At 47.6% G+C, this 10,557-nt stretch overlaps 1 long non-coding RNA gene across 1 annotated transcript; it reads left to right on the forward strand.

The window, feature by feature from the left end:
* The first annotated feature begins 4,239 nt into the window (after positions 1-4,239).
* On the forward strand, positions 4,240-10,243 carry LOC149125300 (uncharacterized). The gene is made up of 3 exons (XR_016236965.1): positions 4,240-4,675; positions 9,068-9,380; positions 9,831-10,243. It is a non-coding gene; the product is annotated as an uncharacterized LOC149125300 (long non-coding RNA).
* Positions 10,244-10,557: the final 314 nt, after the last annotated feature.

The following is a 10,557-nucleotide window of genomic DNA, read 5'->3' on the forward strand; positions in this document are numbered from 1 at the left end:
AGCGCATGCATTCTCCAGAGGGCGGAACAGAAGAGGCTTGCAGCTGGGTGTCTGATGCAGATGCCAATTTCACTCTTTCTCCTTTTACTGGACAGCAAAGAGCCGTGAAGCATGCTGGCTGTTACTGCCTCACCAATATCGAGTGTGTTCTCTGCTCGGTGGAGCCACAGCCCCAGTGACGGGACTTTGAAAATCGTGTATCTCCTTCCTCCATCCACAGATAAAGTAGCCTCTGATAGAAATGCCTTAGAAAGGGAAGAACTAGCCTGAACTTGATTTTCTCCCTGGAGTGAACTGACTGCTTTAAAAAATAATAAACATATTTCATTCATGACTTCCCACGCTGGCTGCGCCTCTATGCACTAATTGCAGTGAAGCTCACACGCACACAAAGTCATCGTTGCCTTCCACAGGTCCATGGGAGACTTAGAGGCAGCTTCTCAGAAGCCAAAGAAGAAAATAATTGTTGTACCAACACCTGCAAGCACTTTAGAAGGCTTACCTATGTCCACAAGGACTAATTGCTTTCTGAAGCTATAAACAATGCTTACTTACCTCATAGTTCTTTCCCTTCACTAATTCTGAGGAGTTAGAACAAGAGGAGGTGCTGTCAACAACCCCCCTGCCAAGTTGTTTTGAGAGCTGCCTTTGTGAATAAAATGGAACTCTTGGTGCTCAGAGTGTAGCCAGCATCACTGTGACTGACTCCAGGAAATGCATTTGACCTTGAGGAACTATCATTTTATATTCCTCAACCATGGGAAGCCAGTTTTCACTCCTGCCAGGGATAAAATCAGCTGAACTCCTACTTCTCAGATGCTACTGGAGCCAGATTTCTCCTGCTCCTGCAGGTACTCAGGCAATAAGCAATAGGCTGGCAGATCCTGTTTATCGCAAAAGCACTGGGCCTTAGGTGATTTTCTCTCAAAACTGAGAGCATCATTGGTAGCTGAGGTCCTAATTAGAGATTATGCCATGGCTTGCAAATCTATTGCTCTAACAAATAGCTTATCAGTGGCCCTATCCTCCCACGCAGAACTGTGGGAACTCTTAATTAACCAGAGATTTGAGCACAATGAATCTTTGTTTTAACAATGATGGGTTTGTTGTTTTGAACTAATCACATATGCACAATGAAAGTTCACTTTCAAAAAAGTTGGAGCAAAACCCTGATCTCTGCTGCTGGAGATTACTTTCTGTAGTGGCCATCAGGGCTGGTTCCAGGAAAGACAACAATCAGACCTCACTCCAATGCAGTGCTTCCTGCATCTCATCCAAATATGTATCCTCCAGTTTCCCAAATTTCATTTTCAAACTTTTCTCCTAAGGCGCAGACCCCACCATTATGGGGGGGGACGTATCTCCTGCTAAATTCATTGTTGGAGCTCCAACCCCGTTGTGATGGTATTTGGAGATGAGGCCTTTAGGAGATAATTAGGGTTATGTGAGATCATGAGAGTGAGCAGATCATAAGATTCTATATTATTTTTTAAATATTTTATCTATTTGAGAGACAGTTACAGAGAGAGAAAGAGAGAGAGTGTGTGTGTGTGAGAGAGAGAGAGAGAGAGAGAGAGAGAGGTCTCCATCTGCTGGTTCACCCCCTAAATGGCTGCAATGGCCAGAGCTGAGCTGATCCAAAAGTTAGGAGCCAGGAGCTTCTTCCAGGTCTTCCACATGGGTTCAGGGACCCAAAGACTTGGGCCATCCTCCGTTGTTTTCCCAGGCACATTAGCAAGGGATTGGATCGAAAATGGAGTGGCCAGGACTTGAACTGACACCCATATGGGATGTTGGCACTGCAGGCTAGGGCTTTAACCTGCTGTGCCAGAGTGCCAGCCCCACAGTTTATAAGAAGAGACACCAGAGAGCTTTCTCGTTCTCTCCATGTGTGCAGAAAGAAAAGAGCATATGAGGACACACTAGAAGTCCACTGTCTATCAACGGGGAAGAAAGCCCCCTCCAGGCACCTTGAACTTGGACTCCTAGCTTCCAGAATTATGAGAAAATAAGTATCTCCTGTGTAAGTCATCCAGTCTGCAGTATTTGTGATGGCATTTGCGTGCTCAAAGTGCACATTCTAGTGCAATTTGGTCTACTTGCAAGTGTTCAGGTGCCTTATTCTCGTGCATAGCCAGGCACACAGCCTTCTCCCTAGTCAGCAGTGGCATCCGTCTGCCACAGGACTGCTAAGGGAAGGAGTGGCTGGACCAGTTTAGTTTTGACCAACAAATGGGAGTTGAGAAGACAGTATCCATCTTGAAAGCTTTGATGGGAAGGGACTTTCTAGATTTCCCTGACTCTGTCTTTGGAGTGTAATAACTGGGCCTGAGAGACCCTGATGGTTTCATTTGTGTGGAGAGGCTGTGACAGTCAGGATTCCCTAGAGAAACGGAACCAACAGGGGGTGTGTGTGTTGGGGGGTGGGGAGGTGGAGAAGAGATTTTTAAGGAAATGGCTCACAGGATTGTGGAAGCTGGCAAGTCCAAAGTCTGCAGGGACAGTCTAGGAGGCTGAAACATCCAGGGGGACCCGGTGTTGCTGATGGAGCCCGAAGACTCTTTGTTGGCAGATTGCTGCCTCCTTGGGGGCGCTCAGTCTTCTGGATTAAGGGCTTCAGCTGACTACATGAGCTCACCTCCATTATGGAGGGTGGTCTGCTTCATTCTAAGCCTACTGACCTAAACGTTAATCTGATGGGAAAACTCCCTCCATAGAAACCCTTAGAATACTTTTCTGGGTCCTGTGGCCCACCCAGTCAGGTAGGCCTGAAATTAACCATCTCAGAGGCTAACTCTCCTTGAACTCTCCTGCCTATGGGAACTGTACCATGAGACTCATTGCCTTACAGCAAAGGCGGTTGTGGTACTAAGTTCTCTCCTGCAGTGTAGTTATGGACATGGAAATGTGAATTTGATATAATTTTCACATGCCATGAAATTTTTTCTATCAACTTAAAAATGGAAAAAGTAAATTTTAAAGTAAATTTTAATGGATCACTGAAAAATAAGGGCATACTGTCTCACAGGAAGTAATTTATCGAAACCTTTCTAATCCTTAGAAATCAAACTTCTTGTTCTCTGAGGACTAGTAACCTTTTTTTTTTATTATTATTTGACAGGTTGAGTTATAGACAGAGAGAGAGACAGAGAGAAAGGTCTTCCTTCCGTTGGTTCACCTCCCAAATGGCCACTACAGCTGGCATACTATGCCGATCCGAAGCCAGAAGCCAGGTGCTTCCTCCTGGTCTCCCAGGTGGGTGCAGGGCCCAAGCACTTGGGCCATCCTCCACTGCACTCCCCGGCCACAGCAGAGAGCTGGACTGGAAGAGGAGCAGGTGAAGGATTAAGCAAGTGAGCCACGGCAGCCCGGAATAGTAATCTTCAACTGTTTTCTTGTTGCAAACTTTTTTTTTTTTTTTTTAAATATTGTAGGCCGCACCCTGGCTGGTGCAGCGACGGCCTGACATGAGGCCAGGGCCTCTCGCCTCCCTGCTGTCACCGGAGCAGGCCCATCCAGTCCCATGGCCGCGCCGCCACCAGCCCCTCACCCAGCTTTGAGACCCCTGGCTGCCTTGCAGCGGCAGAGGCAAAACAGATCCGCCCTGAAGCCACGCGGCGGCGGAACGCAAATTTTCAATAAAGGCTTGCATTCTTTCCTTCATTTTCCTGCAATGTTACTCAATTTTTGCTTCCTGTTATTTATTCTCTAAGTGACCTGCCTAGAAGGAATGATTTTCATCTGTAATATTTATTCTATTGGGTTATATTTCATAGTGCACATATCAATTTTTCCCAGGTACATAGTGGGGTCTCTGAATACGGAGATTCAGGGTTTTTTTTATTTCAGGAAAACTTCCTTGATTTAAATTTTAAATATTTTCTTCCATTGCTTTAGTTTAGTTATTTATTTATTTTTTACAATTAAATCCACAATTGTCTACATGCATCTTACTCGCATGTCAGTGAAAAATCACCAAGTATTACAAAAGCAGGACAAATGATATCACCAAAGAACCAAACAATGGAGCAAACAACTTGATAAAATCTACATATCCCGTTATGGAAATGACTGCCTGCCGGGTGTCCTCACAGTCTCTTCTGTCTACTGGTGTACAACACTTTTTAATTGGATCAGGATAAACAGGAGCCAAGGAGTTGTGGTTTTTTTTTTTTTTTTTTTTTTTTGAAAGACACCGAAATTCTTCCTCGAGTTCCCTGCTGGACTCTCAGTGTTTGGTGTTAAACAAACCGGAGTCTCCGTTTCCACGGATAAATGCGTCCCCACACTTCCTCTTCCGCTGGCCATTTCCACATTCTTCTGTCTGCTCCAGGGCTGTATTCAGGTAGCCACCCAGGCAAGCCAGGACCCCGAGCTAACCCGCTCCAGAATTTGATTTTACAACTGGTCGCTTTAAGAAGTCGCTGGGGGTTGCTTCCGCAGACTCACTTTAACAATCTTGGGAGGCAGGAAACCTGAGTTCTCTCCCAGCTCTGCTCTGAATTAGCTGTGACTGGGATAACTCATCATCTCACCTCTCAAGGCCCCGCTTTCTCATCTCTCGGGGGGATCCTGAACCCCCACTCCAGGAGCCCCAAGCCCCGCCTCCAGGGTCCATCGCAGCGCAAACAGAAGCCGCGGAGGAAGCGCCTGGTGTCATTGAGGTCCTCGTCCTGTGAGTGCTCTGGGTCATCAGGCTCTCGCTGGTCACTTTCTTCTTCCCTTTGACCTTTCTCCTCTCTCTCCTTTACGCTCTGTGTGGTGCTCCTGGTTCTCTCTCTCCTCTATTGCTGACTGTGGCAATTTTGTCTTTATCTATGAGTTGACTCTATCTTATTCCTGTATTTCTTCCCTGAGTCTGGCCAGTTTCCACATCATGCCATAACATTCCTCTATTTATCTCCTGGGTTTCTGAGTTCTAGATTCTTGGTGATCTTAACTGCTCATTTAATTACATCTAATCTACATTAGACTGTCGTAACCCTTTACATTAAATGTTTTTGTAAAAAATGTATGTATTTATTTATTTAAAGAGAGTGTTTTTGTAAAAATGTATTTATTTATTTATTTAAAGGCAGGGTGATAGAGAGAAAAAAAGGCAGAGGCAGAGAGAAAGGTCTTCCACCCACTGGTTCACTCCCCAGTGGCCGCAACAGCCAGGGCTGGTCCAGGCTGACGCCAGGAGACTTGAACTCCATCTGGGTCTCCCACAGGAGTGGCCCAAGTACCTGGGCATCTACTGCTGCTTTAGCAGGGAACTGGGTTAGAAGCAGAGCAGCTGGCACTTGAACTGGTGCTTACAGGTGATGGCTTAACCCACTGTGCCACAATGCCGACCCCTACATGAAATTTTAAAAATATTTATTTATTCACTTGAGAGGCAGAGTTATAGACAGAGAGAGGGAGAGCCATAGAGAAAGAGAGAGGTCTTCCATCTGCTGGTCCACTCCCCAGATGGCCGCAATGGCCAGATCTGGGCCTATCCGAAGCCAGGAGCCAGGAGCTTCTTCTGGGTCTCCCACATGGTTGCAGGGGCCCAGGCACTTGGGCCATCTTCTCCTGCTTTCCCAGGCCATCAGCAGGGAACTGGATCAGAAGAGAGGCAGCCAGGACACGAACAGGCCCCCATGTGGGATGCCAGTGCCACAGGTGAATGCTTAACCTATTTTGCCAAGTGCTGGCCCCCACTAAATGTCTTATACAAGAAAATGTCTGAATGTGGGGAGCAACTCGGACTAGACTAAGTTACTGGAATTAAGACTTATTCTATGCATCTGCTCTCCCACAATATGGCGCTGGGAGAGGAGAAAACAGCTTCTACGCAGCTGCCTCTTGCCAACTTGAGTGATGATCTCCAGGAGCTGATCCTGCTCCTGATTGGAGGAGAGCAGCGTACTCGGCGTGTGGGCAGCCGAGTTGGGATTGGCGGAAGAGGACTATAAAGGAGGAGAGAGACAACATGCACCAAGAACATCTATCTGAAGGAACACCTGAGGAACATCTGAGCAGCCCCCGAGAGAGCTGGCAGTGTGCCGCTCCCCCGCGGAAGTGGGGAAAGTGGCCAGGGGGAACCGCCCTTCCACGGAGGTGGAAGGGTCGGTAGCCCACCCGAGAAGAACCAGCAGCAAACCCAGGAAGGGCCGAGCAGACAAAAGAACAGCGCAGGGTTTAGTGTCGTTCCTCCATGAAGAGGGGGAGCGACATCTGAATATAAAATTGATGTGAAAATGTGAGTAGGCAACCCCCAAATTTACATCTGACCAATAAGAAAATCAATGTTATTATAAATGTTAAAAGTATATTATTTAAATAATATTCATTATTAAAGTTTAAAAACTGGAAAATTGCTAAAATGGGCTGTGCCCAGTGATGGGATGGTTAAGAGAGACCTCCTTCCACACTAGTGAGGATTGTCTCATTTTGGAAGGCCATTCGGCTGTATTTAACAGGAGCCTAGACTATGTGCTTAATCTGGAGAGCTTCATGGTGCTCTTCTCATCTGCACAGTAATGCGTCTCCCAAACGTTCAGAAAGTAAGATCTCCATTTACAGACTGTTTTGAAAGATGAGAGTTGCATTGGAGTACTTTGATCTCAAGCCACCTAAGAAACTGACCTAGAATTATTGAAGTCTCTAAGAATTTATTTCCTGGCTCGTCTGGGTTGGTTGGTCTTCTGTGTTGCTGAGGGTACACGCTGGATTCCACCTGGGGGCAGGGACCTTTTCTCTGGAAAGTGTCTTTGCTGTTCAGTTAAAAAGGAACATCACGTCCTGAAGCGAGTACCCGGGAGTCTAAGTAATTTCACCTCATAGTGCAGGACAGTTCCTAAGATGCACAGGTGAAGATGATAACTTGTTGGTTTGCTTCATACGCTGAGGGCTGGAGAAAGAATTGAAGAAGTAGGGGCTGGTGCTGTGGCGTAGTGGGTAAAGCTGTTGCCTGCAGCGCCGGCATCCCATATGGACGCCAGTTCGAGTCCCAGCTGCTCCACTCCAAATCCAGCTCTCTGCTATGGCCTGGGAAAGCAGTGGAAGGTGGTCCAAGTCCTTGGGCCCCTGCCTCAACGTGGGAGACCCAGAAGAAGCTCCTGGCTCCTGGCTTCGGATCAGTGCTGCTCTGGCTGTTGCAGCCAATTGGGGAGTGAACCAGTGGACAGAAGACCTGTCTCTGCCTTCCTGCCTCTCTGTGTAACTGACTTTCAAATAAATAAATAAATCTTAAAAAAAAAGAATTGAAGTGGAGGATCATTGTTATCAGAGACTCTGCTTTTATAAAGACAAGCTCCTGAAATACGGCCACAGAAGAATGGATCTCAATTAGGAATCCTGCCTCAGAAGGTCCACGGTCAATGGACTCACGCCGGAAGCCGGGTGGAATCTGATTTTCAAGGAAATTATTAGAAGAAAAGAAACTTTGCCAAAAATGGCCATGAGCTCCATGGAGTGGAGGGGCCAGAGCAGACTGTGTGCTTGTAGGACAGCTGAGGGACAGTGTGTCTGGGAGACACCAGGGAGACACTGTGTCCTTGCAGGACAGCGGGTGGAATGAGCGCCCCCTGGTGGGCAGCAGGGGATCAGGGAAGCAGTGCAGGATGGCAGGGCTCCAGCAGTGCTCAGGTGGGATGCTCCTCTCCCCAGGATGGCCTTGCTGCGCTGCTTACCTCGGCTGTCGAGGGCCCTGACATCCCCACCTCTGCCACCCATGCATCCTGTGTTATAAATGCCTCAGAAGACCATCTGGGTGGGACAGGTGTTGTAGCAGCAGCCAGGATCCTGCTCGGGAGGGAAATTCCATATCCAAGTACCTGGTTTGCATTCAGTTCTGCCTCTGATTCCAGGTCCCTGTGAATATGCACCCTGAGAGGCACCGTGACGGCTTAAGCACTCGAGTCCCTGAGCCCCACATGGGGAGACTCGATTCTAAGCTCCTCACTTCACCCGGGTCCAGTCCTGGCTATTGTGGGAACGCGGGGAGTGAGCCCGTGGGTGGGAGATCTGTTTGCCTGTCTGTCTTGTCTATCACTCTATGGCTCTCTGCCTTTCAAATAAAATGAAAATTAATAGATACTAATTTTTTTAAAAGGAAACCATCTTCAGCCTTTTAACTCCAGGAAAACCCTGCCTGCACTGATTTATTACCCGACAAAGACCCGGAGCTGTTGCTCCAGCCCTCAGGCCCCCAGCTGGACAAGTCCCCACCACAGAGGCTCCTCTGGGTTCCCTGAGAGTGGCGCTGAGACCAAGTTCTCACCTGTTTCTCTGAGCAAGACACTGGCCCTCAGGGAATCAGGCTGGGCACGGCTCTCCTGCTGTGCATGCCCACTGCTCTGCCTCTGTCTAGACGTGGAGGAAAAAACACGAACTGCAGGAAGCAAGTTCTGAGTGAAGGGCAGTGATAGCACAAGGTGCCCTTTGGTCAGGAAGGGGGATGGGGAGACAGGAGGAGAAGGAAGTCACTTTCAAGACAGGTCGACACCGCAGTACTAAGTGCAGGATGGTTTTTTGTTTTTGTTTTTTAAATAACAGCTAAAAGTAGATGCAACTTTAATACGTGTTAACCAGCAGAGAGATGGAGACGATGTCACAGAGTGATACATACACTGGAAGGGTGTGAAGCCATTGCATGGTGTGTGTGTGTGCACGCGTGTGCTCGTGTGGGTAAGAGGGTACGTTAGGGGCGGGGCATTTGGCACAACAGTTACCATGCCAGGGAGCTTGTCCATATCTCATATCAGACGGAGTGCTTAGGTTCAAGTCTCGTTCCACTTCTGATTCCAGTTTCCGGCTCTGTGCACCTAGGGAGGCAGCAGGTGGTGTCTCAAGTCCTTCAGTCCCTGTTGCCCATGTGGGAGACCCAGGTTGACAGCCTGGCCCAGTCCCAGGTGTTGTGGGCATTTGAGGAGTGAACCAACAATCTCTGCCTCTCTCTCACTCTGTCTCTCTGTCTCTGTCTGTTAATTTTCTCTCTCCTCTTCAAATAAATGAACATAAATGAAAATAAGTTACAGAAAATTAGGACTACAATATGATACCACTTTTTAAAAAAGATTTTATTTATTTATTTCAGAGGTAAAGTTACAATCAGAGAGAGGGAGAGACAGAGAATCTTCCATCCACTGGTTCACGTCCCAAATGGCTGTAATGGCTGGAGCTGAGCCCATCTGAAGTCAGGAGCCAGGAGCTTCTTCCGGACCTCCCATGCAGGTGCAGGGGCCCAAGGACTTGGGCCATCTTCTACTGCTTTCTCAGGCCATCATCAGGGGGCTGGATCAGAAAAGGAGCAGCTGGGACACAAACTGGCACCCACATGGGATGTCAGCACCACAGCAGGCACAGCCTACCACGCCACAACACCGGCCCCCACAATACCACTTTTACAGGTATATATATCTATATCTATATCTATATCTATATCTATATAGAGAGAGAGGCTTGTCTATCCCAGAAGACTATAAAGCAAAAGGTGTCCTGTCTCTGTGTCAAAATTAGAAGTGACCTCATCTTTTCATTTTTAAATATTTTCTGATACCCTGGCAATGAGAGGAATATAATTTATCATCAGAAATTAAGGGGTTTGCAATTTTGAAAGCATATGAGCTGAAGATAACGTTAAATTTGAGAGACAGAAAAAAACTTCTTTATGTATTTTAAATAGGCTACTTTGGCAACGATATTTGGCACCATCATGACAAAAGCAGCTAAATGTTCCTCTTAGAAGTTTGGCTGGAAAAGCAGTGCTTTCTTCCCAATTATTTTCCCCTGCGAGTTATTCAAGTAATGAAGGCTTGCTACAGAAAATTCCACAAAGTGTGTTTCACTATCTTTCACAGGGTGGTCCGAACAAGGCGTGTGGCTGGCTCCCCATCTGTCTGCCGAGGTTCTGGGATTCCAGGGTGAGGGGAGGCGGGGTGCCTTCCCCCTTCTTCCTTGCTTGTGTAGCCCTTGTTGATGGATAGACATTACTGTGTGTGATGAATTATTAATGGAAGAAGCTGTGCGGCCATAAATATTCAAGGGGTGCATCTGGTTTCCCAATGCTTTATGTAAGGCAGAAAAAATACATTTTTACTGAGCAGAACAACTTGTCAACCCCAAATCTCTTACTTACCTGGACCCAAGCGTTACAAGAAGGAAAAAGCGTCTTTTGACGTGTCACATGAAGTTCCTGCTGAGCCCCACTGGTGTGTGTGTCGTGTGCAGCATTTGGCCTGGAACAGACAGTGTGAACCAATAAAGCCACCAAACTCCCTTCACCGGATGTGAGGCTCTCTGCGGCCATTGGGTAGGGAGGGGACTTTGCCACAGCATCATCATACAGGAGAAAATTGCAGCCTTAGAAAAGGGGGCCAACGCTTGGGTCAGCAGGTTAAAGCCCTGCCCTGAAGCAAAAGCGTCCCACATGGGTGCCGGTTCTAGTCCCGACTGCTCCTCTTCTGATCCAGCTCTCTTCTGGGGCCTGGGAAAGCAGTAGAAGATGGCCCAAGTCCTTGGGCCCCTGCACCCACAGGGGAGACCCAGAAGAAGGTCCTGACACCTGGCTTCAGATCAGTGCAGCTC

The sequence above is a fragment of the Oryctolagus cuniculus genome, chromosome 7 (assembly GCF_051225735.1).
Source record: "Oryctolagus cuniculus isolate XC-2025 breed Fujian yellow rabbit chromosome 7, ASM5122573v1, whole genome shotgun sequence".
NCBI lineage: Eukaryota > Metazoa > Chordata > Mammalia > Lagomorpha > Leporidae > Oryctolagus > Oryctolagus cuniculus.